Source organism: Hemitrygon akajei, chromosome 7 (genome assembly GCF_048418815.1).
Source record: "Hemitrygon akajei chromosome 7, sHemAka1.3, whole genome shotgun sequence".
Classification (NCBI taxonomy): Eukaryota; Metazoa; Chordata; class Chondrichthyes; order Myliobatiformes; family Dasyatidae; genus Hemitrygon; species Hemitrygon akajei.
In genome coordinates, this window is record NC_133130.1 from 11,971,032 (window position 1) to 11,998,076 (window position 27,045).

Below are 27,045 nucleotides of genomic sequence, written 5' to 3' on the forward strand. Positions count from 1 at the left end.
GATATCTAAAGAAATGAGCATTAGGCAGATTGAACTTAGCAGAAAGCTGTTGAAAGGATGCGAAGCGATTATCGATAAAAAGATCTTCAAAATGTCTAATGCCCTTCCTATACTGATCATAGAATGTTGAATCATACATAGTAGATAAAAAAAGATGATTATGTAAAATAGGACTAGAAAGGGAAAAACCATAAAATTTCCTGAACTGGGCCCATATTCGCAAAGTATGTCTAACAATTAGTCTAGACAAACTGCTAGGGAATGCAGAACCAAGAAGTGCAGAAATAGATCTTCAGTGGAATTCGGCTCCATTGCTACCCAATTAGGGCACTCAGATTGGCTATGAAAAAAAGACCAAAAGATAGTGGAACGAATGTTAGCTGCCCAGTAGTATAAACAAAAATTAGGTAAGGCCATGCCACCCTCTTTTTTAGATTTTTGAAGATAAACTTTATTAATTCTAGAATGCTTATTCTTCCACAGATAGGACAAAAGTAATAGTCTAAGGAATCAAAAAAGGTTTTAGAAATAAAAATTGGGATAGATTGAAATAAATATAAAAATTTAGGGAGAACATACATTTTAACAACATTAATACGACCTACCAAGGACATAGATAGAGGTGACCATTATGACCAACTCTGTTTTGTAGTGTATAAAAGACTGGCAAAATTTTCACGAAAAAGATCTTTAAACTTCCTTGTAACTGTAATACCAAGGTAAGTAAATTGATTATGAACTACTTTAAAGGGGAGGTCACGGAATGCTAATACTTGTGCTTCTTTATTAATTGGGAAAAGTTCACTCTTATGTAAATTAAGTTTATAGCCAGAAAACTGGCTAAGTTGATCAAGAAGTGAAAACATTGGAGGTAAGGATGTGGACGGATTTGAAAGAAAAAGTAATAGATCATCAGCATAAAGAGAAACTTTATGCTCAACACCCCCCCCCCCCCCCCCCCCCCACTTCCAAATCCCGGTCAATTCAGGACAGCTTTGGAATGCTATCGCCAGAGGTTCTACAGCCAAATCAAAAAGAAAGGGACTTAAAGGGCATCCTTGACGGGTGCCACGTTTGAGGTTAAATAACTGGAATTGCTGAGAATTATTCAAAACAGAGGTGGTAGGACATTTGACAGCAATTTGATCCAAGAGATAAAACTTTGACCAAAGTCAAATTTTTCTAAAACCACAAAGAGGTAGTTCCACTCTATACGATCAAATGCTTTCTCCGCATCGAGAGAAATAACGCATTCAGGAATCCCAGTTGAAGGTGAATATAAAATATTAAATAAATGCCGTATGTTTTAAAAAAGGAAGACGGTTTTTAATAAAACCAGTTTGATCATCAGAAATAATAGAGGGTATAACAGTTTCTAATCTATAAGCCAAGACTTTGGTCAAGATTTTAACATCAACATTAAGCAAAGAGATCGGCCTGTACGAGGAACACTCTGTTGGGTCTTTACCTTTTTTTAATTAAAAAAAATACATGCCTCATTAAATGAGGGTGGCAATTTACCATAGTTAAACGAGTCAGATAGTACTGAGAGTAACTGAGGAGAAAGGAGTGAAGAGAATGATTTATAAAATTCTACAGGGCACCCATCAGGTCCAGGAGATTTACCTGAAGACAGTGCAGAAATTGCAAAAGATATTTCTTCTGATGATATAGGCTCATTGAGTTTTGCTTGAAAATCAGATGAAAGCGAAGTAATATTAAGAGTATTTAAGAAAAGATCAACAGAAATATTCTCATTCAGAGATTCAGAGGAATAAAGCCGAGAGTAAAAATTTTTAAATACGTCCTTGATTTCTGAGTGATCCAATGTAATATCCCCATTCTCCTTCGGGATCTTTGTGATATGTTGTTTAGCTTTAGAACGCCTCAACTGATTAACTAGAAATTTACCAGATTTGTCATCGTGAATATAAAAGCGACTCTTACTTTCAAGAAGTTGACGTTCAACAGGTTGAGGAGAGAGAAGGTCAAATTTAGTTTGAAGTTCTACACGCTTCTTACATAATTCAGGCTTATTAGTTTGAGCATACAATTGATCTAATTCTTTAATCTGATTAATAAGGTCTAATTGATCTATACGGGACCTTCTATTAAGATTTGCTGTATATGAGATTATTCGACCCCTCAAATATGCTTTCATGGCATCCCAGACAATCTGGGATGACATTTCAGATGACGTATAAGTGTTTAAATAAAAAGTTATCTGATCCTTAATAAATTTTAGAAAATCATCGTCCGATAATAAAGTCGGGTTAAAACGCCAATGTTTATTCATCTGAGGGAGACCAGGAAAATTTAGAGACAAAGTAATTGGAGCATGATCAGAAATCAGTATACTCTGATAGTTACAAGAATGGACAAATGAAATAAGTTGATTATCAATTAAAAAATAGTTAATTCTAGTAAAGGTATGGTGAACATGTGAAAAAAAGGAATAATCTCCCTCAGTAGGATGAAGGAAACGCCATATATCAGAGATACCATAATTAGAAAGAAAAGAGTGAATAGCTAAAGCAGATTTAGTAGGTGATCTAGTAACAGGGGATGATCGATCCAAATTGGGATCTAACCAGCAATTAAAGTCGCCACCCAGTATAAGAGAATATGAATTTAAATCTGGTAGTGAGGAGAAAAAAAGTTCAAAAAAATTAACATCATCAAAATTGGGAGCATACAGGTTTGCTAGTACAACTTTAGTATTATATAATTTACCAGAAACGATAATAAAACGGCCATTTGTGTCAGATATCTTATTATGGAGTTCAAAAGGAATATTTGAATTAATAAGGATGGAACCCCCCCCCAGCTTTGGCCGGGAAGGATGAATGAAAATGCTGACCCACCCACTTTGATAAAAGCGGAGAATTATCAGAACTACGAATACGAGTTTCTTGAAGGAAAGCAATGTCAGCTTTGAGTTGCTTAATATGGGAGAAGACCTTCCTTCTTTAAACAGGATGATTTAATCCCTTTACATTCCAACTCACAAATTTAAGTGTATTAACCATTATCAATTATTAGTACATGAAAGGTAGTAGGCATATATAAAATCAAACATTGCAATAACAGTCTGGGAGCAAAAATATAAACATAAATCAGTAATATCAGGGCAGAAACATGTCCTGAATAGCAAGGGAAAACAGAAAAAACAGTAAATAGTGTTAGAACTAGAGAACCCACCCCATCCTCGCAACCCAAAACTAGATGGCTACCCAAAAAAGCAGCTAGCTCTACAAAAAAAATGTTACCCCAAAAATAACTTCCAGTTCCATATCATTGATGTAGGCTCCGTATAGATAATATAGCAAATACTAGCTAATTTATGCACTAGAGAGCAAAATTACAAATAGGAACAACTTTGTCAGAAAAGGTATAAAACTTAATACAAAAAAAAATCAAAAAAAACTAAATTACCCACGAGAAACTGAAAAATTGAAAGAAAAAAATAAAAGGGGGGGAAAGGGGGAAATTATAAATTTAAAGAGAATACATATCAGCTGTTTTTAAAAAAAAAAGCAAATCTTATATCATGTATCAACAGGGAGGCCTTCAATAAGAAACTCCAAGCCTCCAAAACAAATTAAGACCAATTGTAGTTCTCTATAGTTAAAGTTATTCAGAAGTAGAATAAATTACACAAGTAAAATCTAAAGACCACAGGGAAACATTAAATTTAAATCATCTATTTAAGAAAATCGCACCAGGTCCAAGGAGAGACTAACTAGAACCCTTAGAATCTCAATAGTTAATGTCTGAATTATTCAAGTAGAGTCTGAGTTCGCAAAAAAAACTTTAATTCAAGAAGTACTTATCAGCCATTTTAGAAAATCAAACTGGGTCCGAAGAAGCCAAGATGGCTGGAAGATTTCCAACAAACAACTCAGCCTCCTTCACTGATTTAAACCACTTACATTCTCCAGTAGTAAGCGTAATTCGAAGATCAGCTGGGTTACGAAGAGAAGGTTTGAATCTATGATCAAAAAGCACTTTCATTACGCCTTTGAACTCAGCACGCATCTTCAGAACCTGGGGGGCATAATCTTCCACGAAACAAATAGTTGTATTTTGAAAAGTCAAAGTACCTCTACGGCGTGCCTCCATAATCAAACGGTTTTTCACCTGATATCGATGAAAACATAAAATAATTGGCCGTGGTCGAGAACCCAAAATGGCACAAGGAACATAAATCCTGTGAACCCTTTCTAGCTCAGGTGGAGTCGGGAGAAATTCTTTCCCGAAAATCTCACAGAGAAAAGTAGAAAAAAATTCAACGGAAGAGCCCTTTTCGGTGGTCTCCGGCAAACCAAGAATTCGCAGATTGCAGCGCCTGTTCCGATTTTCGAGATCCACCATTTTGGAAGTAAGTTTACTGTTTTTTTCCGTTAGGTTGGAGCAGAGAGTTTCTAGATGTTGAACACGGCGTTCTAAATCTTCAGAGGTTAGGTTGATGCGAGATAGATGTTCAGCATGGTCATCCACTCTGGCATTAATCTGATCCAATTTTGACTCCAGCTGACTGATCGAAGCTCTAAATTCAGTCTTGATATCCATTAGAGTATCTTGTCGATGCTGTTCCAGGATAGAGAGAATCTCAGCCGACAGAGCCGTGGAAGTTTCTTTTTTCCCGAGTTTAGTACATTTTGTAGTCATTATAAGATAGACGTATTCGCAGGCAGATAAAAGAAAGCAAATAAAATAATGAACTAAGGTTTAAAAAGGGAGACACATAGTGCAAAAATAGGAAGTATAACGGAGCAAAAGTTTGAAGCGACTAAACAATCGCCATCTTACCGGAAGTCCCAATAGTTTTCAATGAGATCCCTCTTCATTCTTAATTCCATTGAGTACAGGCCCAGAGCCATCAAATGCTTTCATTCCTGGAATCATTCTCGTAAACCTCCTCCAGACCTTCTCCAATGCCAGCAGATCTTTGACAAGGGACCTATAAAGTCTGGACTGACCAATACGTTTTTAAGGCCTCACTTTTATATTCTAGTCCTCTTAAAATGAATGCAAGCATTGCATTTGCCTTCCTTATTGGGGCTTCACCTGCAAGTCAACCTTTTGAGCAGGGTTTCTCAACCTTTTTTTATGACATGGACCCCAGGATGGGAACACCTGCTTGAGAGAATCCTGCACAAGGACTCGTGTCTCTTTGCATCCCTGATTTTTTAATTTTCTCTCTGTTTAGAAAATAGTCATGCTTTTTTCTGCTGTCAAAGTGCATTACCTTACACCTTCATACACTATATTTGATCTGTCACTTATTTGCCCCTTCTCTCAACTGTTTAACTCCTCTGCAGACTCCTTGGTTCTTCTATGCTACCTACCCCTCCACCAATCTACAAAAGTGTTGAGTGTTCAGCTAGACTTAAATGCTTGAGGTAAATCTTTGCTCTGAGAAATATGCATGTAGGTAAAGGAAACATTTATGAAGGCAAACTATGTCCTTGGTTTTATTGCAGGAGGGTCGAAGAATCAGAGCAAAGATCTGTAACTGAATTAATAAGGCACAGGCAAGACCCTATTGCAGATCTGGTCATCAAACTCAATGATACATCAGTGATTTGAGAAGGATTGTAATAAAGTTACAGCTGATTGATTCCTGGAGTTTGTGGATTGTCCTTTGAGAACAGATGAGGCAAAGTAGGCTTAAAAGTGTTCATAACCAGTTAAAAATCTCAAAACAGGAGCCCAATTAAAGTAAGAATTGTTTTCCTCTTGTGGGTAATTAATATAGTGGATTCCAGTAAAATGGGGACACATCAGGACCAATTAAGCTGTTACCTGAATTAGCCAAAGTTTCATGGAATGTGCACAAAATGCTGGAGGAACTCAGCAGGCCAGGCAGCATCCATGGGGAAAAAAGTACAGTCGGTATTTCGGGTCGAGACCCTTGGGTCCTGCCTGGCCTGTTGAGTGTTGCTTGGATTTTCAGCATCTGCAGATTTCCTCTTGTTTGTGAAAGTTTCATGGAAGTAGTTAAGAAGGTATAAGCTACCTCTTAATCGAGTAATAAATTATGTATTTAAATGAAATGCAGAACAAATTAGAACACTGTCAATACCACTACAGTGCAATAAATCTGCCATGTTCTCTTTATTGACTGTAAAGAAACAAAATGGGCAGTGACTTCTGTTGTTGATAATATACTGTTTTCAAACAGTTATCAACAATTGCATCTTTCAAAGCCTTCACTTGTTGAAATAGCAAATTTTCACTGCCAACTATCAGTGATAAAAATCATTGCTTTTTCAACACAAACCACACATAGCTGATGCTAATTAAAAACTGTTTGCTCTAAGTATAGTGTGGTGTCTAATGGCCACACAAGTGCAAATCAAGTCAAGTCGCTTTTTATTGTCATTTCGACCATAAACTGCTGGTACAGTACATAGTAAAAATGAAACAACGTTCCTCCAGGACCCTGGTGCTGCATGAAACAACACAAAACTACATTAGACTATGTGAGACAACTCAAGGCTACACTAGATTACGTAAAACAACACAAAAACTACACTAGGTAACAGACCGACACAGGACGACATAAAGTGCACAAAACAGTGCAGGGCAGTACAATAATTAATTAATAGATAAATAATAAGCAAGACAATGGGCACAGTGGAGGACAAATTTCAATATAATAATAAATTATGTAGATGTCAGTCCAGTATCTGGGTAGTGAGGAGTCTGATGGCTTGGCGGAAGAAACTGCTGCACAGTCTGGTTGTTAAAGCCCAAATGTTTAGGCACCTTTTGCCAGATGGCAAGAGGGAGAAGAGTTTGTATGAGGGGTGCGTGGGGTCCTTCACAGTGCTGTTACCTTTGCGGGTGCAGCGTGTGGTGTAAATGTAAGGGCGGGAAGAGAGATCCCAATGATATTCTCAGCTGACCTTACTATCCACTGCAGAGTCTTGCGATGCGAGGTGGTGCAATTCCCGAACCAGGCAGTGATGCAGCTGCTCAGGATGCTCTCAATACAACCCCTGTAGAATGTGGTGAGGATGGGGGGGTGGGAGATGGACTTTCCTCAGCCTTCGCGGAAAATAGAGACACTGCTGTCCTTTCTTTGCTATGGAGCTGGTGTTGAGGGACCAGGTGAGATTCTCCGCCAAGTGAACACCAAGAAATTTGATGCTCTTAACGATCTCTACCGAGGAGCCGTCGGTGTTCAGCGGAGAGTGGTCGCTCCGTGCCCTCCTAAAGTCAACAACTATCTCTTTTAAATGTGACGGGTTATTGGTTCTCCACCAGTCCATTAGCCGCTGCACCTCCTCTCTGTATGCTGACTCTTTCTTGCTGATGAGACCCACCACGGTTGTGTCATCAGCAAACTTGATGTGATTCGAGCTGTGTATTGCTGCACAGTCCTGGGTCAGCAGAATGAACAGCTGTGGACTGAGCACACAGCCCTGGGGGACCCCCGTGCTCAGTGTGATGGTGTTGGTGATGCTGCTCCCAATCTGGACTGACTGAGGTCTCCCAGTCAGGAAGTCTAGGATCCAGTTGCAGAGGGAGGTGTTCAGACCCAGCAGTTTCAGCTTTCCAATCAAGTGCTGAGGAATGATTGTGTTGAATGCTGAACTGAAGTCTATGAACAGCTTTCGAACGTACATGATTGGCACTTGTTGGAAGCTTTGGCAGCAGTCTCCTGCCTCTACTAAGCAGCACAATGTCCCAATAAACAGAATCCAGCTATTTTCTCAGTTAATTTTGTTCCCAAATAAACAGGTGCTCTGATTAACCAATGGCCCAATTAACTGATAAACCCTGTATTTGGGATGATCAGTCAGTTTGTCAATGTAAGATGGAGGGATAGGTTTTAAATATGAAGAGAATTGAGGGATAAAATGTGTTCAGAAAAGTGGCGCGTAACAGCCATGATTGAATGGTGGAGCCAAATAGTCTATCCCTACATTCTATTATTCTCTTATGTATTTATTGAGATTCAGTGTGGAAAAGCCCTTTCAGCCACGCTGCCCAGCAATCTCCCCCAATTTAAAACTAGCATAATCACGGGGCAATTTACCAACCAGTACGTCTTTGCATTGTGGGACAAAACGAGTTCCTGGAGGAAACCCATGTGGTCAAGGGGAGAAGATACAAAGTACTTGCTTGCAGCACCCTTTTTGCTGGCTCTTGCCCCCTCCCTGGCACATGGTTTCTGCTCCTGTGCAACCCCTCTGCTCTCATACCTCTGTCCACATTGTGTTTGTTGGTTCTCCATGATGGCTTTGTTTTGACTTAACACCTCAAAGTTGAATTTAACTGGTGCTGATCTGTAACATCCAGCATTAGAATGAAGGTATTACAGTAGATTTCGCACTACAGAGCGCACCTGATTAAAAGCCGCTGGCTCTAATTTTAGAAAGAAAATCAATTTTGTACTTGTACAAGCCGCACCGGATTTTCGGCCGCAGGTGTCCCACGTTGTAATATGAGATATTTACACAGAAAGATATTACATGTGAGGATTTTTTAACTTTTAATTAAATCCATATGGTAACATAAACAAATACATATTGCAAATGCTTTTTTTCGAACCGTGCCTGTAACGCGGCTACTTTTAAATATACGTTGCGTATACTTTTTTACTGAACAACATTCCAATATCTCCTAACGACTGGTAAAAAATATATATACTGCAGCCTACCAGGAAAAGTTATTGATCGCCTTTAACTTAAAAGCAGCGTTCGCTCAGATCTAATGCCGCTCGCGTAATGCGCTCGCCCCCTCCTTCCCGTTTATCGCAAACCGGTATTTTTCCCACAAGACGCGGCGAAACCGGGTGTGACGTCATAGCATCCCGCGATGTAGTACAGAAAACAAATATAGTTAAAACACTTCTAACTTTAACTAGAAAATGAATTACTAAGCGAAAATATTATAAACTAAATAACTGCCATAAAGGCAGCACAATGCTTTTCTTCGAGTGTTTTCCATGTTGATGAGGGTGAGTACAAATGACTGATTTACAATAATTTAATTGTGAAAGTGCGCTTGATTTATCGTACAATTTCATTGGACCTCTGTGAACTACTCATCAATTTTATTGGTCTACTGTTACGAGGCAAAATGTTTTTGGCGGCATGAAAAAAAATCATGCATTAGCCGCACCGTAGTAAAGGCCGCAGTGTTCAAAGCTGTTCAAAATGTGGGAAAAAAGTAGCGGCTTATAATCCGACATCTACGGTACATGTATTATACATAGTTTTATAATTATATTCAAAGAAATTAATTGTGCTGAAACAAAAATGTAATTGTTTGCCATCCTGTTGATTAGTTTAATTCTGAAGATGTTGTTGTTAATCATGCTAAATCTAGTGTCATATTACCCTCAAATATGCAGGTGCAGACCAACGAAACAATAAGATGCATGCAAAAGTAAAATTAAAAATATCCTGAATATAAAGTGTTTATAAGAAAAATAAATTTAGAGCAGTAGCGAGACTTTCGATTGAGAAAATGAAATGGTTTGTTGAGACTTTGTTTTGAACCCTGTAATTCTAACTTCAAACTGAACAACAAGGCACTCATTTTCAAGTCACATTGCTCCAATTCTTTGTACTTTTATTGGAACTGTTCGGAAAAGGCCCGATTTGTTTGGGAGAGATGGTCTTTCAATTAAGTATCATAATGGATTGATGGTAGTTTCCGCATTTGGGAAGGAAACCTGTTCTTATTCTGTAGTAGTACTGTGATCATGAGTCGTGATATTTTCCTAAGGGGGGGGTGTCTATTTATGTGTCCCCAAGTTGCTGATTTGGGATATACATATTCTGGTACAATGTGGACATGAGTAAGTGGTGCCTGTGGTTAGTGGTTGGGTCTTTCAGTATTTAGTCTTGATGATTAATTAAAAAATATGGTTGGCTCTTGGCTTCATTTGTCATTGAAAGCAAAACATATTACAAGTGATTCTCTAGCTTTTTAGTATAACTCCAGGATGGGCAATAATAACCTCGCCTATGCATACACATTCATAATTAATTCTAATAAGGAAAAGGCCAACACTAGTCAGCTCTCATGAAGGCTATTCTGCTGTGATCATGACTGCATAAGGCAAGAGGATGAACTTTGTGTGAGGAATTCTAGCATGTGACCTTTGGTTTATTACAATGACAGCTACCTGATAAATGTAATAGCCAATAGAGAAATGAGCTAGTCCATTTTCCTCTGGCCTTTGTTCCATCAATAAACTGTTCTCTTCCACTCACTATACAAAACTGTTGAAGTTTCAAGGAAGAGCCCAGTTTACTGTCTGATATCCATTGTTTTCAGCATTAAGTGTTGATTGCTCTTTTTTGCAACAAGGGGAAAGACTGAGAGAAGACAAACAACTTGAAGAAGCAGGTAAATGTTAATCAGCATTTCTGTGTTGCAAAATGCATGTTTTGGGCTGAGATCCTTAAGGGCTAGAATAAGAAAGGGGAGGAGTACAGGCTGTCAGTTGACTGGTTAAACCAGGTGAGGCAAAACCTGTAACCAGATATCTAACAAATTGGTTTTGAAGAGCTTCTACCAGTAGAAGTCAGGCAGGTTAAATAGTGAAAGAGTCTGAGGCAAAGTTGGCATGGGGAAATTTGGTATTTACTGGAGAGTTTTGCCTGGTTGTTAGGAATCTGATAAGTTTTGAATGAGGAGAGAAAGCTATATATGGGAGGTTAGAAAAATGAGATTTGAAATCACAGCAAAAAATTGGCATAGAATGGGGTATATACAATCAAAACCATAGATTGTTGTGGAAATCTGATATTGTGATTATAATGTATGAATCTATTCTTCTAGAGTAATGACTCCCATAAAACTACATATGATCTGTTGGCTACCCATGCACATTGATCTATTGTCTATGCGAATGCATTGTTCTCTCTCTCTCTCTCACACACACAAGTTAAAGCCATTTTCTGCATACGTGTTTTATTTTAATTGATACATACTTGTGCACAGACACAACAAATTGGCAATGAGTGCGAACCTGAATGTTAGAAAATATCATGGACTGCACTGACAGTTACAGAACAAAGCAGCGGGAGTAAAGAGTTAAACAGTAGAGAAGGCTGTCATGGATGTTAACAAAGGGACACTTGGGTATAGCATAGTATACAGGGAAAGATGCAGAAATATCAAATTTAAAGTGAAGATAACTTGGCGATGGCTTCATATAACCATATAACAATTACAGCACGGTAACAGGCCATCTCGGCCCTTCTAGTCCATGCCAAACGTTTACTCTCACCTAGTCCCACTGGCCTGCACTCAGCCCATAGCCCTCCATTCCTTTCCTGTCCATATACCTATCCATTCAGTTGGGAAAGTTGATTAATTTGATAGTGCTAATGAAGACTGGGACTTGTATATCAAGTGGGTTGAACTGTATTGTAATGCAAACAACATGGATGAGCTAAGGAAAGTAGACACGCTTCTTAGCTTAATGGGTGCCAGATCATACAGTCTATTATGCAATTTAGTAACTCCTAAAAAGCCAGCGAGCAAGGTGTTCAATGAAATTGTCACAATTTTACAAAATTACTTGAACCCTAAACTTCTGATAATAGATTTAGATTTTACGAAAGCAACCTGTCAAAGGATGAAAACATTTCTGAATACATTGCAGAACTACGCTGACTTTTCTAATACTGTAACTTTAGAGATGGGCTTTCTGATGGATTAAGGGACAGGCTTTTATGTGGCATGCATAAAAGCACTTAAAGTAAGCTACTACGAGGAAATCTGCAGATGCTGGAAATTCAAACAACAACGCACACAAAATGCTGATAGAACACAGCAGGCCAGGCAGCATCTATAGGGAGAAGCGCTGTCGACCTTTCGGGCCGAGATCTCTTACTATCTTTCCTTTCAGTTAGTCCTGACGAAGGGTCTCGGCCCGAAACGTCGACAGCGCTTCTCCCTATAGATGCTGCCTGGCCTGCTGTGTTCTACCAGCATTTTGTGTGTGTTGTTGTTAAAATAAGCTACTGTTAGAAAGAGACCTAACCTTAGAACAGGCATTGACCATTGCAATATTGTTAGAGACTGCAGAAAAGAATGCAGCAGAACTATAGAAAAAGAGGTTAGAATGTGAAATGCACAATGTCCCTGAATGGTACAAAAAGCCAAAAATGTTACCAATGTGGCAAATCTTCCCGTGATGCAAATGACTGTTGGTTCAAAGCAAAATTTTGCAGTAAGTGTTGCAGACAAGGTCACAGAGTGTGCATGGCAGACAAAAAGCACAACTGAGTGAACACAAAACTAAGCAAATGCATAAAGTGACTGAATGGGAAACAAATCAGACAGCACATTGTTTGATAAAGGTGAGCTGTCATACTTAGAACTGCAAGGTATAAATCATATGGATCGCAATAGATGTGTCTAAAGTAAAACTGATAATGGAGTTGGATACAGGGTCAGCTTTATCAATAATTCCAGAGGCTGACTGCAACAGACTGTTTGCTGACCTACCATTAGAAAAGACCTCAGTGATGCTGAACACCTATGCAGGCAAAAAAAAAAGTCTCCCAAAGGCAAACAAAGTAAATGTGACTTATAGAAGCCAAACTCAGTTTTAGATATTGAAAAGTAGAGTGCCAGCACTTTTTGGATGTGAATTGTTGAGAAAAACCATCACAGCTGCTTAAGGTTTGGCCATCGTCATCAATGAAGACCTCAACACCATTTTTAGTACTTTTTATGTGGTTGAGTTGGTAGCTCAAAGCTCAACCCAGCGCGGATGGAGAGCGTGCATGGGAGCTGGCCGGATTCGAACTACTATTCGGCCACTACACCACCAACCGGTTGGATGGTGCTGAGACTAGTGCTTGATTTGGATTTCAGTGAGCCTCACTCTGTCTTCCCAATTCCCATCTGGATCCAGTGGCAAGACAAGAGTTGAGACAGCTGGAGATGGGACTAAGCGCAGTGGATGACCAGGACATCTTCTGTGTCATGTCGTGCTCTACGCGTTCCACAACGCTTGCAGAGACCACCTTCTTGACCGTTGGACCTTCCGTTGGTCTCACCTGCCAGAGTCTGCCACAGCTGCTTAATGCTAATGAGAAGGTGCTTGAGAGGCGAATGGTAAACTCAAAACCATAAAGGCCAGAATTAGCCCTCTCTTCTCCACCCCACCACCCCCAGGTGGCAACAGTATTAGCCTGTTTTTTGGTGCATGCTGACTTGGATCAGTGAAGACTTGGTTTTTTGTGTTTTAATGTAACCTACCAGACAACATAGGAACGGTTGGCCAAATGATGACCAGCAAATCAGCTGAGTAGGTGGTTGGTCTGTTTCCACTATTGCATGACCTCTCTGCTGCAGACGTATGTCTGCATCATGAATGCTATCATAAGTACAAATACATCCTTTCCATTTTGAGCAGTTGTGAGTCAGAGATTCTTGGAAGTCGGGAGGGATGTTGCTTTTCTTCAAAGTGGTATTGACCACATCCTTGAAAGTTTACCTCTGTCCACTTGTGAATCTTTCCCCATGAGAGAGCTGAATATAGTGTGTACTTTGGGACTGTGCCCATCCCAATGTAACTGCCTGAGTCCAGTTAGAGCTTCTGCATTGTTCAGGAGAGGATGCAGGCATCACTAACCCTTGCAATGATTTTTAAAATTTTTATTTTAGACATACAGAGCAGAACAGGCCCAACTAACCCAACACCCATCAACCCTAAACCTAATCACAGGATAGTTTACAGTGACTAATTAACCTCCTGACTGGTATATCTTTAGACTATGGGGGAGGAGGATTAGTTGGATATGTGGCAGGAGCTGGAGACCTTACCAGTTTTGGATATTAGATTACCCACATGGCCCAAAGCATTATTTGCAGTGGAATAGTCCTTTCTGCCACCATTTCTTAGCATTCTGGAGGGAGACGAGTGTAGAATGTGAGTTGGTGAATGACTTGTGTGAGGGCTTCAGCATTGATTGATTAGCATATAAAATGTCCATGAAACTTTAGATGGTTTTACAGGTAGTTTCATTAATTTGGTTAAACTATCTATAATGTGTACGTTTATTGAATGTTGAATCATTGTATGTAAAGCGATGCAGTCTTTTATTAGTATTTTAGTGTGAGCATTCAACTGAAATGGTGTTATTGTAAGTAATTTTGTTCAGTGACCTTCCCAGTCCTTTCCCAAATTCTATTCCAATCTCAGTGAGAGAGTGAGATGGTAGCGTTACCTACGAAGTTAAAATGTCAGAGCATTGGCTTAGTTCAAAGCACTTTCCTCTCTGAACCAGATGCATTGCAGGAATTTTCAAAAGTTAAATTACTATCAAAGTAGATAAATGTCACCATATACTAGCTTGAGATTCATTTTCTTGTCACCACAGTTGTTCAGAGAAGTACAATAGAATCAGTGAAATACTACACACAGACTGACAGACAAATGACCAATGTACAAAAGAAGACAAAGTACGAATACGAAACAAACTTAAATAATAATGAAATAATTAAATATTAATAATTAACTAAGTAGTAAATAAACGACACTGAGAACGAGTTGTGGAGTCCTTGAGAGGTCTGTAGGTTGTGGAATTAGTTCAGTGTTGTGGTGAATGAAATTTTCCATGCTAGCTCTGCAGATAAAGGAAAAAATAAACACAGCAGAACAAATTTATTAAAAGCAATAGATAAGCAGCAACCAAATAAAATACATAAGGTCATAGTACTCTGTATGGACTCTCCTTGAACCCATGCCATCGAAATTCACTACTTGCTTGCTCATGATTTGAGCAAGCAATGGTAGTAGCACAGACAAAATGCTGGAAGAATTCAGCAGATCAGGCAGCATCCATGGAAGTGAACAGACTATTGACGTTTTGGGACATGATCTTACCTTGGGCCTGGAAAAGAAGGGGGAGGATGTCAGAATAAAAAGGCTGGTGTAGGGGAAGGACAATAGCTAGAAGGTGATAGGTGAAGCCAGGTTAGTGGGAAAGGTAAAGGGTATTTGCCATGTGCCATATGATTCAGTGACATTAATTCATTAATTGAAAGATAAATATTGTCCATGGAGCAGGTGTGACCTTCCACCTTGCACAAACCTAAAACGAGAGTCGCACAGGAATAGACTTTTGGTCCAAGATATGTGTGCCAACCATGTTCACAATTTAAACTGCACATTTGCCTGCAAATGGTCCGTACCTCTCCATCCCTGCCTCTATCTGTTTAAATGCCTCTTAAATGATACTTTTGTATCTGCTTCAGCATTTCCTCTAGAAGTAGTCCATAAATATTTAAAGAAAGCTACCACATGTATGTTTTAACTTACCCACTGCTTGCCTTGTGTAGTCTGATATTTGGCATTTCCATTCTAAAAAGGACATTATATATATGATTCCTCAGATGCTGGAAATCTATAGTGACACATGGGAGGTAGCACAATAGCATAGTGGTTAGCACAGTGCTTAACTGCAGTTGCCTTTAAGGAGTTTGTATATTCTTCCTGTGACTGCATCGGTTTCCACCCATTATACAAAGATGTACAGGCTGATATGTTAATTGGTTATTGTAATTTGTCCCAGGTTATTGTAAGCTAGTATTAAACTGGGGGATTGCTGGGCGGTATTGTCCAAAGAGGCAGAAGTGCCTATTCTGCATTGTATCACAATAAATAAATAACACCAGAGAGATATTAAGAGTCGGCTCTATTCCTTTACATAGATTCTGCCTGACCTGCTGAGTTCCTCCAGCATTTTCTATGAAGAGAAGGACACTAATTACCTAACCTATGCCTCGTAATTTTAACACTTCTATTGGGTCATCCCATAGCCTCTTGGAGCACCACAGTAAACAATACAAGCTTTTCCAATCTCTCCTTATAGCTAACTATCGCAAATCCAGGCAACATAGGATAACCTCTTCTACATCCTTTATAAAGCCTTCCTGCAGTGTGACTGCCAGAGCTGCATGCAAGTGTACCAATGTGGCTTAAACAAGTTGTATACAGCTACGATATGTTTGAATTTGTTCCCTTGTTGGGATAATGATTGGACTTTGCTCTCAAAACTTAAATTGCTAACTAAGTTAAATCTGAGTCCAGCAGATCAGTTGTTCCAGAGATTGTTTCATCAAGCAAATGAACCGGAAGACCACGATCTGTGTGGGTTGGTGATAACATCTCCTCCTCACTGACGATCAACACTGGCGCACCTCAGGAGTGTGTGCTTAGTCCACTGCTCTACTCTCTATATACCTATGACTATGTGGCTAGACATAGCTCAAATACCATCTATAAATTTGCTGACGATACAACCATTGTTGGTAGAAACTCAGGTGATGACGAGAGGGCATACAGGAGTGAGATGTACCAACTATTGGAGTGGTGGCGCAGCAACAACCTGGCACTCAATGTGTGTCAGACAAAAGAGCTGATTGTGGACTTCCAGAAGGGTAAGACGAAGGAACACACACCAGTCCTCGGGGATCAGAAGTGGAGAGAGTGAGCAGTTTCAAATTCCTGGGTGTCAAGATCTCTGAGGATCTAACCTGGCCCCAATATATCGATGCAGTTATAAAGAAGGCAAGACAGTGTTTATACTTTATTAGGAGTTTGAAGAGATTTGGTATATCAACAAATACACTCAAAAACTTCCATAGATGTACTGTGAAGAGCAATCTGACAGGCTGCAACACTGTCTGATTTTGGGGGGTGGGGGGAAGAGCGAGCTGCTGTAGAGGGTCGTAAATTTAGTCAGCTCCATCTTGGGTGCTAGTCTACAAAGTACCCAGGACATCTTCAAGGAGCAGTGTCTTAGAAAGGCAGCGTCCATTATTAAGGACCTCCAGCATGGGTAGGAGATACAGAAGCCTAAAGGCACACAATCAGCACTTCAGGAGCAGCTTCTTCCCCTCTGCCATCCAATTCCTAAATGGGCATTGAACCCTTGAACACCACCTCACTTTTTTAAAATATATATTTCTGTTTTTGCATGATTTTTAATTTATTCAATGTATGTATACTATATAAAGTATACTGAATAAAATTTACTTTTTTTGTTCTATGTTATGTATTGCATTGAACTGCTGCTGCTAAGTTAACAAATTATACATCACATGCTGGTGATAATGAACCTGATTCTGATATCATGATTTAAAGCTAAAATCTAAAATATTGGAAATCTGAGGATAAAATGGCAGTTGAAGAAAAGTTAGATAACAAGCATGTTTTTAATTGCTGAGCAGAGGGAGGTGTGTAGAGAACAGAAGTGATGAAGTAAAGTCAGAAAGGAAAGATGGTGTTTGTGCTGATGTGTCTGAAGAAAGTGTGAAACAGAAGCTGGGACTGTTTGTTGCAGTACATGAAAGTTGCTGGAAAACTGGAAGAAAAGGATTCAGAAAATATCAGAATCAGATTGATCATCACTGACATGACACAAAATCTCTCATTTTGTGGCAGAAGTACAGTGCAAAGACAAAATCTATACATTTTATAATTCAAAATCTACACCTCAGTTGGCATTTTGTTAAGTACAGCAGTGTACCTAATTAAGTGGCCACGGGAGTTCAACCTAATGTGGTCTTCTGCTGCTGTAACCCATCTACTTCAGCGTTTGATGTGTGTGTGATAACACAGTAGCCTAACCTCAGTGGTTGGGGAAAGTGTTGGAAGTCCATTATTAAGGATGGGTTTCGGGGTACTTGAGGAGGTAACAGGCAGCTTGGACAAAGGAAAGGCAGTGGATGTCATTTACTTTGATTTTCAGAAGACATTTGATAATAAGGTGCCACACATGAAACTGCTTAAGATAAAATCCCATGGCATTATAGGAAAGATACTGGCATGGATAGAGGAATGGCTGACAAGCAGGAGGCAGCAAGTGGGAATAAAGGGGGCCTTCCCCGGTTGGCTGCCAGTGACTCAGTGGTCAGTATTGGGACGACTAATTTTCACATTGTCAGTGATTTAAATAATGGAATTGATGGCTCTGTGGCAAAGCTTGGGTATGATACAAATTTAGGGGGAGGGGTAGCTGTTGATGTGGAAGCAATGCAACTGCAGAAGAACTTAGAGAAATTGGAAGAAAATTGCAAAAAAGTAGCAGATGGAATGCAGTTTTGGGAAATGTATGATAATTCATTTTGGTAAAAGGAACAGAAATGCAGACTAATTATCTAAATGGGGAGCATGTTCAAACATCAGAGGTGCAAAGTGACTTAGGAGTCCTTGTACAAGACTCCCAGAAGGTTAATTTACTGGTTGAGTCAGTGTAAAAAAGCCAAATGCAATGTTGACATTCATTTCAAGAGGAATAGAATAGAAAAACAAAGGGATAACATGGAGCCTTGTACAAGTCAGGTAAGGCCACACTTGGAGTATTGTCAATAGTTTTAGGACCCATATCTCAGAAAGGATGTGGTCTCATTGAAAAGAGTCCAGAGGAGGTTCATGAAGATGATTCTGGGAATGAATGGGATTAACATATGAGGAGTGTTTGGCAGCTTTGAGCCTATAATCACTGGAATTTAGAAGAATGTGGTGGGATCTCATTGATACCTACTGAATGTTGAAAGGACTAAATAAGGTGGATGTGGAGATGATGTTTCCTATGGTGGGAGTGTCCAGAACTAGAGAGTAAGCCTCAAAATTGAGGGGTAGCCATTTGGACCACAGGTGTGGAGGAATTTTTTTAGCCAAATTAAAGTGAATCTGTGGAATCTTCTGCCATAGACACATGTGGAGGCCAAGACCATGAAAATTGATAGCTTCCTGATTGGTCAGGGCATCAAAGGTTATGGCGAGAAAGCAGGTGTGTGGGATTGAGTAGCATCTGTGATCAGCCATGATTGAATAGCAGGACAGACTCAATGAGCTGAATAGCTTAATTCTGCTGCTATGTCTTATGGAGATGCTCTTCTGCACACTGTTGCATGGTTATTTGAGCTACTGTCATCTTCCTGTCCGCTTAAACCTACCTGGCCTTTCTCCTCTGACCTCTCATTAACAAGGCATTTTCACCCACAGAATTTATTTTAATTTTTTTGTTTTGCACGCATTCTTTGCAAACCCAACTGTTGTGCATAACATTTACAGGAGATCAAAGGGGTTTCTGCAATACACAAACCACCCCATTTGGCATCAACGATCATTCCATAGTCAAAGTCACTTAGGTCACATTTCTTACTCATTCTGATGTTGGTCTGAACTTCTTGACCACATCTACATGCTTTCATGTATTGAGTTGCTGCTGCATGATTGGCTGATTAGCTATTTGTATTAGTTAGCTGGCGTAGCTAATAAACAGTCCACTAAGTGTATAACCCAATGATTTAGAATTATTGTAACTTACATTAATTTATCTGATTTTTTTATTGTACGACTGTGGCGACCCACTTCCTAGCGCACTCGAACCGGCTCACAAATATAAAGGCCAGTCCCAAAAGGGCGCCAGGTCTGCTTAACCAACAAAGGGAAAAGCCCATGCAGGGCTGTGAATACGTGCCCCCTACAGCATCCGCGCCCGGGGAGGGCGGGATCAGGGAGGCCGCGAAGTTCGAATAAAATCTTTTTTTAACTGCAGTTTACCGACTCCGTGTTGTTATTTCAGCGCTGCGTGTAGCACACCGCTACAATTGGTGACCCCGGCGGCCCAAACAATATTTGAGCCGGAGATGAACGATGCCGCATCTGTTCATGCAGTTTCGTTGAAACTGCCAAGCTTCTGGACGCTGCGACTTCACCTATGGTTCCAGCAAGCAGAAGCCCAATTCCACGTTCGGCAGATAACCTTGGAGGACACACGTTACTACTACATGGTGAGCTCCCTCGACCAGGACACAGCAGCCCAGGTTGAGGAGTTCATACAGTCACCCCCGGAAGACGGCAAATACACAGAATTCAAAGCCCTGCTCATAAGGACTTTCGGACTCTCACGGCGCGAGCGGGCTGCCTGTTTACTGCACCTGGATGGTTTGGGAGACAGACCTCCATCGGCTTTAATGAATGAGATGTTGTCTCTGGCAGGAGGACACAAGCTCTGCCTCATGCTTGAGCAGGCATTCCTGGAGCAGCTGCCCGAGGACATACGCCTGCTGCTGTCCGACGTGGATTTCAGCGACCCCCGGAAGGTGGCAGCCCGGGCGGACTTGCTGTGGATCGCCAAGAAGGTGAATGGGGCGTCCGTCGCACAGATCACCAGACCACGTTCCCAGCAGCAGAACAGGCCCGGCCACAGAGCCCGCTAACCCCAGAGGCAGGGGTGAGGAGCCCAACGGACAATGGTGCTTCTACCACCAGCGGTGGGGCGCAGAAGCCCACCGCTGTCGCCCGCCCTGCAAATTCCCAGGAAATGCCAGGGCCAGCTGCCGCTGATGGCTGCGGCGGCTGGCCATCGGGATAGCCCCCTTTATGTGTGGGACAAGCGGTCGGGACGCCGTTTTTTGGTCGACACCGGTGACGAGATCAGCGTCTTACCTGCAACGATTTACGACACCTGCAACAGAGCACCAGGTCCCACCCTGAGGGCCGTGAACGGCAGCACGGTAAGGACCTACGGCACCCGTACGGTGCAGCTACAGTTCGGCTCCAGCCGGTTCACGTGGGACTTCACACTGGCCTCCATAGCCCAACCGCTTCTGGGTGCGGATTTTTTGCGGTCTCACAGCCTGCTGGTCAACCTGCCGAGGCAGAGATTGGTCCACGCCGAGACCTTTCAGACGTTCTCCCTGGGTGCAGCCCAGTTGCCAGCCCCACACCTCAACTCCATCACGCTGTCCGACGACTTCACCAGAGTCCTGGCGGATTTCCCATCGGTTCAGGCACCGCAGTTCATGGCAGCCATGCCCTGACACGGCATACAGCACCACATCCCGGCCCAGGGACCACCCCTCCACGCCCATGCTCGGCGGCTTCCCCCAGAAAAGCTCCGACTGGCGAAGGAGGAGTTCAAGAGGATGGAGGAATTGGGGATCATCCGGCAGTCCGACAGCCCATGGGCCTCCCCCCTGCACATGGTGCCCAAAGCGACGGGGGGCTGGAGACCATGTGGCGACTACTGCAGGCTGAACAAGGTTACCACACTGGACCGCTACCCTGTGCCGCACATTCAGGACTTTGCAGCAAACCTGCACGGCGCACGGATCTTCTCCAAGGTAGACCTCGTCCGGGGATACCATCAAATCCCGATGCATCCGGACGACGTCCCCAAAACCGTTCGGCCTTTTCGAGTTCCTCTGCATGCCGTTCGGCCTGAAGAATGCCACACAGATGTTCCAGCGGTTAATGGACGCGGTGGGACGCGACCTGCACTTCGCATTCATCTATTTGGACGACATCATCATAGCCAGCAGCAATCGTCAGGAGCATCTGTCCCACCTCCGTCAACTCTACACCCAACTGAGTGAATACGGTCTCACAATCACACCATCGACTTCCTGGGCCACAGGATTACTAAAGACGGGGCAACCCCTCTGCCCGCTAAGGTAGACGCGGTCCACCATTTTCCCCGACCCACCACAATCAAAGGCCTTCAGGAATTCGTAGGTATGGTAAATTTCTACCACCGCTTCCTCCCTTCAGCTGCCCGAATCATGCGCCCCCTGTTCGCCCTGATGTCGGGTCCGGGCAAGGACATTACCTGGGACGAGGAGTCCGCCGCCGCTTTCATTAAAACGAAAGAAGCCTTGGCAAACGCTGCGACGCTGGTGCACCCCAGAATGGACGTCCCTACCGCCCTCACAGTGGACGCATCTAACACGGCAGTCGGTGGGGTACTGGAGCAACTCATCGAGGGTCGCTGGCAACCTGGCCCCCATACCCACTTCGCAGCATGGGCAGAACCCGACCTGCGTACCCAAAGACCTGCAGAACTGTAAGTTTGTGTTTGTACGAAGGGGCGGGCATCGGCCACCGCTGCAACGGCCCTTTGTGCTGGACGTTGGGGGGAGAGAGGAGGTTTTCACGGTGGACCAACTCAAATCGGCCCGTGTGGACGTGGCACAACCAGTCGAGTTCCCAGCACCGCAGCTCACAAATAGCCAGCGCGCCGGCATAAAGGCCAGTCCCAAAAGGGCGCCAGGTCTGCTTCACCAACAAAGGGAAAAGCCCGCGCGGGACTGTGAATACGTGCCCCCTACAGCATTTGCACCCGGGGAGGGCGGGATCAGGGAGGCTTTAAAGCAAGGCCACGAAGTTCGAATAAAATCTTTTTTTAACTGCAGTTTACCGACTCCATGTCGTTCTTTCAGCGCTGCGTGTAGCACACCACTACACTACTACCATAAAACAACAATTTCTCAACATGTCAGTGATCACAATCCTGATTTTGAAAGTAATACAAGTAAAAGAAAAAATAATGTAATGTTTAAGGGTTCTGAGATTAAATGACAGGCAGAAACTATTGCTAAGTCATTAAGGGTGGGTCTTCAGAATACTGTAACTGCTCCCTGATGATAGCACCAAGGAGACTTCTCAGAGGATAGTCGCCTTGTTGTGGAGAGGTTGTGAATTCCAGAGGTCACAAGGAATGCTGTCTGGAGCTTAGATCTTGGTAGGGTCAGTGGGGAAGATCCAAATAAAGAGTGATCCATCCAAGACCTCAACAATGGAGCTGGCACATCGCAATAACAGTGAACACAGAAGAAGGCTTGCTTCAGTGAAGAGTCCCGAGTTGTCTTACATTTCATCCACTGGACCCTGACGTAGTTCTGTTACGGACCATGTGGTAGTTGTCTGTGCATCAACTTCCCCACATAAAACAAAGTCGCACACTGGTCTTCTCCGCTGAAGGAATAAGCCCTTAAGAGAACATCATACTCAACTCAAGTGATCACACTACTACTCTACCCTCCATGATGGTAGGGGAGAACACATCCTGGCTGGTGAGGGCCCCTCTTTAGGTGCCACCATGTATCTAGCAGCAATGTTGCAGGTTAAATTTTGATACAGTGGTGAAATTTATTAAGTCCTCAGGGTTTTCACATAGCAATTTAGACGGAGATAATATTGGTTTGATTTGGGATCACGATGGCTGAAGTGCATTTCCCTGTATGCTCCTGATCTGTGTCCTAATTGAAAGTAATGTACTGCTCCACATTTCGTTCTTTGGAACAGTGTAAGAAAATGTTTGAAGCTACCAATAAGGAAGAACTAGCAGGACATCTGGATAGAAATAGTTCCATCAGCAGACACAACATGGATTCAGGAAGTGCAAGTCTCATTTGGCAAATCCACAGCGCTTTACAGAGCCAGAGCTGTAAGATAGGGGTTCAATTCCCACCACCCTCTGTAAGGAGTTTGTACATTCTCCAAAGGGCCATGTGGGTTTCCGCACACATTCCAAAGATGTACAGTTAGCATTAGTGAGTTGTGGACATACTACGTTGGCACTGGTAGGTCAGCAAAACTTGTGGGCTGCCCAGCACAGTTTTGCTGATTTGTTTTGAAGTAAACAATGTACTTCACTGTATGTTTTGATACACATGTGGCAAATAAAGGTGATCTCTCTTTTTAACATTTTTCTTTGAGGATCTAATGAGTGCTATCAATAGAGGGGAACTGGTAGATGTGGATTTCCAGAAAGCATTCAATAAGGCACCACATAAAAGACTTAACCATAAGATAAAGTTCATAAAGTTAGGGATAATGTTTTGGCATGGATAGGTGAATGGTTAACCAATGGAAGGCAGAGTGTTGACAGTCAGTAGTGAGCAGAATGTTGCAGGGGTCAGTGCTGGGCCCAAACCTGTTCATGATATATATTAACAATTTGGAAGAGGGGACTGAGTTTAGTATTCAAACCAAAATCAAGAGAAAATCTGCAGATGTTGGAAATTTGAACAACACACACAAAGTGCTGGAGGAACTCGGCATGCCAGGCAGTATCAATGGATAATAAGTACAGTCAATGTTTCAGGCTGAAGCCCTTTGGCAGGACTGAAGAGAAAAAGCTGAGGAGTAGATTTAAAAGGTGGGGGGAGAGGAAAGAGAACCAGCAGGTGATAGGTGAAACTTGGGTGGGAGAGGGATGAAGCAAAGAGCTGGGGAATTAATTGTTGAGATGAGGTGAGGAGGGAAAAGGGAATGGGAAGTGGAGAGGGGAGGTTGGGGGGCATGACTAGAAGTTTGAGTAATCAATGATCGTGCCATCAGGTTGGAGGCTTCCCAAATGGAATATAAGGTGTTGTTCCTCTAACCTAAGAGTGGTCTCATCATGACAGTGAAGGAGGCCATGGATGGATATATCAGAATGGGAAGTGGAATTAATATGGGTGGCCCCTGGGAGATCCCACTTGTTCTGGCAGACGGAGTGCAAATGCTTGGGTCTACATTGGGTCTCATCAATGTGCAGGAAGCCACACTGGGAGCACCGAACACAGTAAATGACCCCAACAGACTCACAGGTAGAGTATCGCCTCACCTGGAAGGACTCTTCAGGGTCCTGGATTGTAGTGAGGGAGGTGCAGGGGCAAGTGTAGCACTTGTTCTGCTTGCAAGGATAAGTGTCAGGAGAGTTAGCAGTGGGGAGGGATGAATGGACAACAGAGACATGTAGGGAGTGATCCCTGTGGAAAGCATAATGTTGGGAGAGAGGGAAAGATTTATGCTTGGTGGTGGGATCCTGTTGGAGGTGGCAGAATTATGTGCTGGATGCAGAGGCTAGTGGGGTGGTAGGTGAGGATAAGAGGAACCCTATCCCTGGTAGAGTGGTGGGAGGATGGGGTAAGAGCAGACATGATTAAAATAGAAGAGATGCAGTTGAGAGCAGCATTGATGGTGGAAGAAGGGAAGCCCCTTTCTTTGAAAAAGGAGGACATCTCCTTTGTTCTAGAATTAAAAACCTCATCCTAGAGCAGTTACTGAGGAATTGAGAAAAGGGAATGGCATTTTTACAAGTAGGCTGGGACGAGGTGTAGTCTAGATACCTGTGAGAGTCCGTGGGTTTGTAATATATACCATTGGATAAGCTGTCTCAGGAGATAGAGGCGGTGAGATTGCAAAAGGGAGGGAGGTGTCAGAAATGGACCCAGTGAGTTTGAGTGTAGGGTGGAAGTTGAGGCAAAGTGGATGATGCAGCACCAATGCAGTCATCGATGTAGCATAGGAAAAGTGCGGGACGGTCACCAGGGTAGACTTGAAACATAAACTGTTTCACGTAGCCGACAAATAGGCAGGCATAGCTGGGACTCAGGTGAGTGCCCATGGCTACCCCTTTTGTTTGAAGTAAGTGGGAGGGAAGAGTTTCGTATATCAAATTTTGTTGATGGCACCAAATAGTCGGGAAAAAATTAAACATTGCAGAGTGTCTGCAGAGAGATATAGATAGGTTTACCGAATGGGCAAGAGTTTGGTAGATGGAGTATAATGTTGGTAAATGCAGGATCTTACACTTTGGAAGGAATAGCAGAAGATCAGGTTATTGTTTAAATGATCAAAGTTTACAGCATTCTGTGCAGGGGAACTTGGGAGTGCTTGTGCATGAATCACAAAAGGTTGGCCTGCAATTTCAGCAGGATGTGGATATGAAAGAAAGAGTGCAGAGGAGATTTACAAGATGTTGCCTGGAATGGAGAGTGTGCCTTATGAAACTGGTTTGAATGAACTTGGCCTTTTCTCCTTGAAGCAACAGAGGATTAGAGGTGTCTAAGATGATGAGCATTGATCGTGTGGATAGCCATAGGCATTTTCGCAGGGCTGAAATGGTTAACACGATGGGACAAAGTTTTAAGGTGCTTGGAAGTAGGTACAAGGGGGATGTCAGAGGTAAGTTTTTCCACACACAGTGGTGGGTGCGTGGAATGCACTGCCAGCAACAGTGGTGGAGGTCGATACAATAGAATCTTTTAAGAGACTCAGACAAGTACATAGAGCTTAGAAAAATGGAAGGCTATGTGATGGGGAAATTCTAGGCAGGTTCTAGAGTAGGTTACATGATTGGCACGACATTGTGTGCTGAAGGGTCTTGTAATATGCTGTACAACCATGTTCTGCATTTGCAAGTAGGCAATTTAAATGTTGGCCTTCATTGCTAGAGAAATTGATTTTAAGAGCAGGGCGATTATGCTGTGCAGGGTAATGCTAAGGTCACACATGAAGTAATGTGTGCAGTTCTGGTCTCCTAACTTGTGGAAAGATGGCTTTGGAGGCACTGCAGAGGATGAGATAGTCGTCTGGGACTATACTCACTGAAATTCAGAAGTATGAGAGGGGAACTGATAGAAACTTAAAATTATGAAAGAGATGCATAAAAATAGATGTCAGAAATGTGTTTCCATGTAGGTAGAACTGGGGAATATAGTCTCAAGATTCAGGGAAATAGACAAAGATTAGAAGAAACTGCTTTTCCCTGAGAGTAGTGAATCTGGAATCTCTACCCAGGGAAGCAATAAAGGCTACCTAATCAAATATATTTAAGACACAATCAGATAGATTTTTGCACAGCAGGGGCATTAAAGGTTGTGGTGTAAAGGCAGGTAGGTGTAGCTGAGTCCACAGTCAGATCAAAGTTCTAAGTAAGTTAATTATCAAAGAGCATATTAGCCATAATGTTATTGAATGATAGAGCTGGCTCAGTCCGGATGACCTTCTCCTGATCATAGTTCTTGTGTTCTAAAAGAGACCAAAGCCAGCTAAGTATCCTTAAGTGGGAATGAGTTTGGACAAATAACTGACAACTCGACGTCGTGTGTCCTTATGGAGTATATACAGTGATGCTGCATCTACAATACAGTCACAAACGTTTCATTTTTCCTCAATATGCGAGGTCACATTGTGAGCATAAAATACATTACATGAAATTTTAACTTCAAGAGAATTGCACCTTTGTCTGGAAGATAGTTTGGGTCTCCACATAATGGGAAAGATGATTAGCATATGTTATAGCTCCTGTATTTTCATGGGAAGATGCTGTGTGAAAGACAAGTAGTATTGGAGATGGCGTGATCCAATGAGATGCAGAAGGAACAATCCTTTCGCGAAACAACTGTGTGTGTGTGCGGTCGGGTATCTAATTGGCACGAGGAAATATAATCTTTTGGAACTCTGGGCTGGGTTGGTAAATAAGAAAGGAA

At 42.1% G+C, this 27,045-nt stretch overlaps 1 protein-coding gene across 3 annotated transcripts in view; it reads left to right on the forward strand.

Annotated features, from left to right (window-relative positions):
* The window catches only part of LOC140730224 (butyrophilin subfamily 1 member A1-like), an 89,823-nt gene that overhangs the window by 10,016 nt on the left and 52,762 nt on the right, over positions 1–27,045 (forward strand). The window lies entirely within an intron of this gene.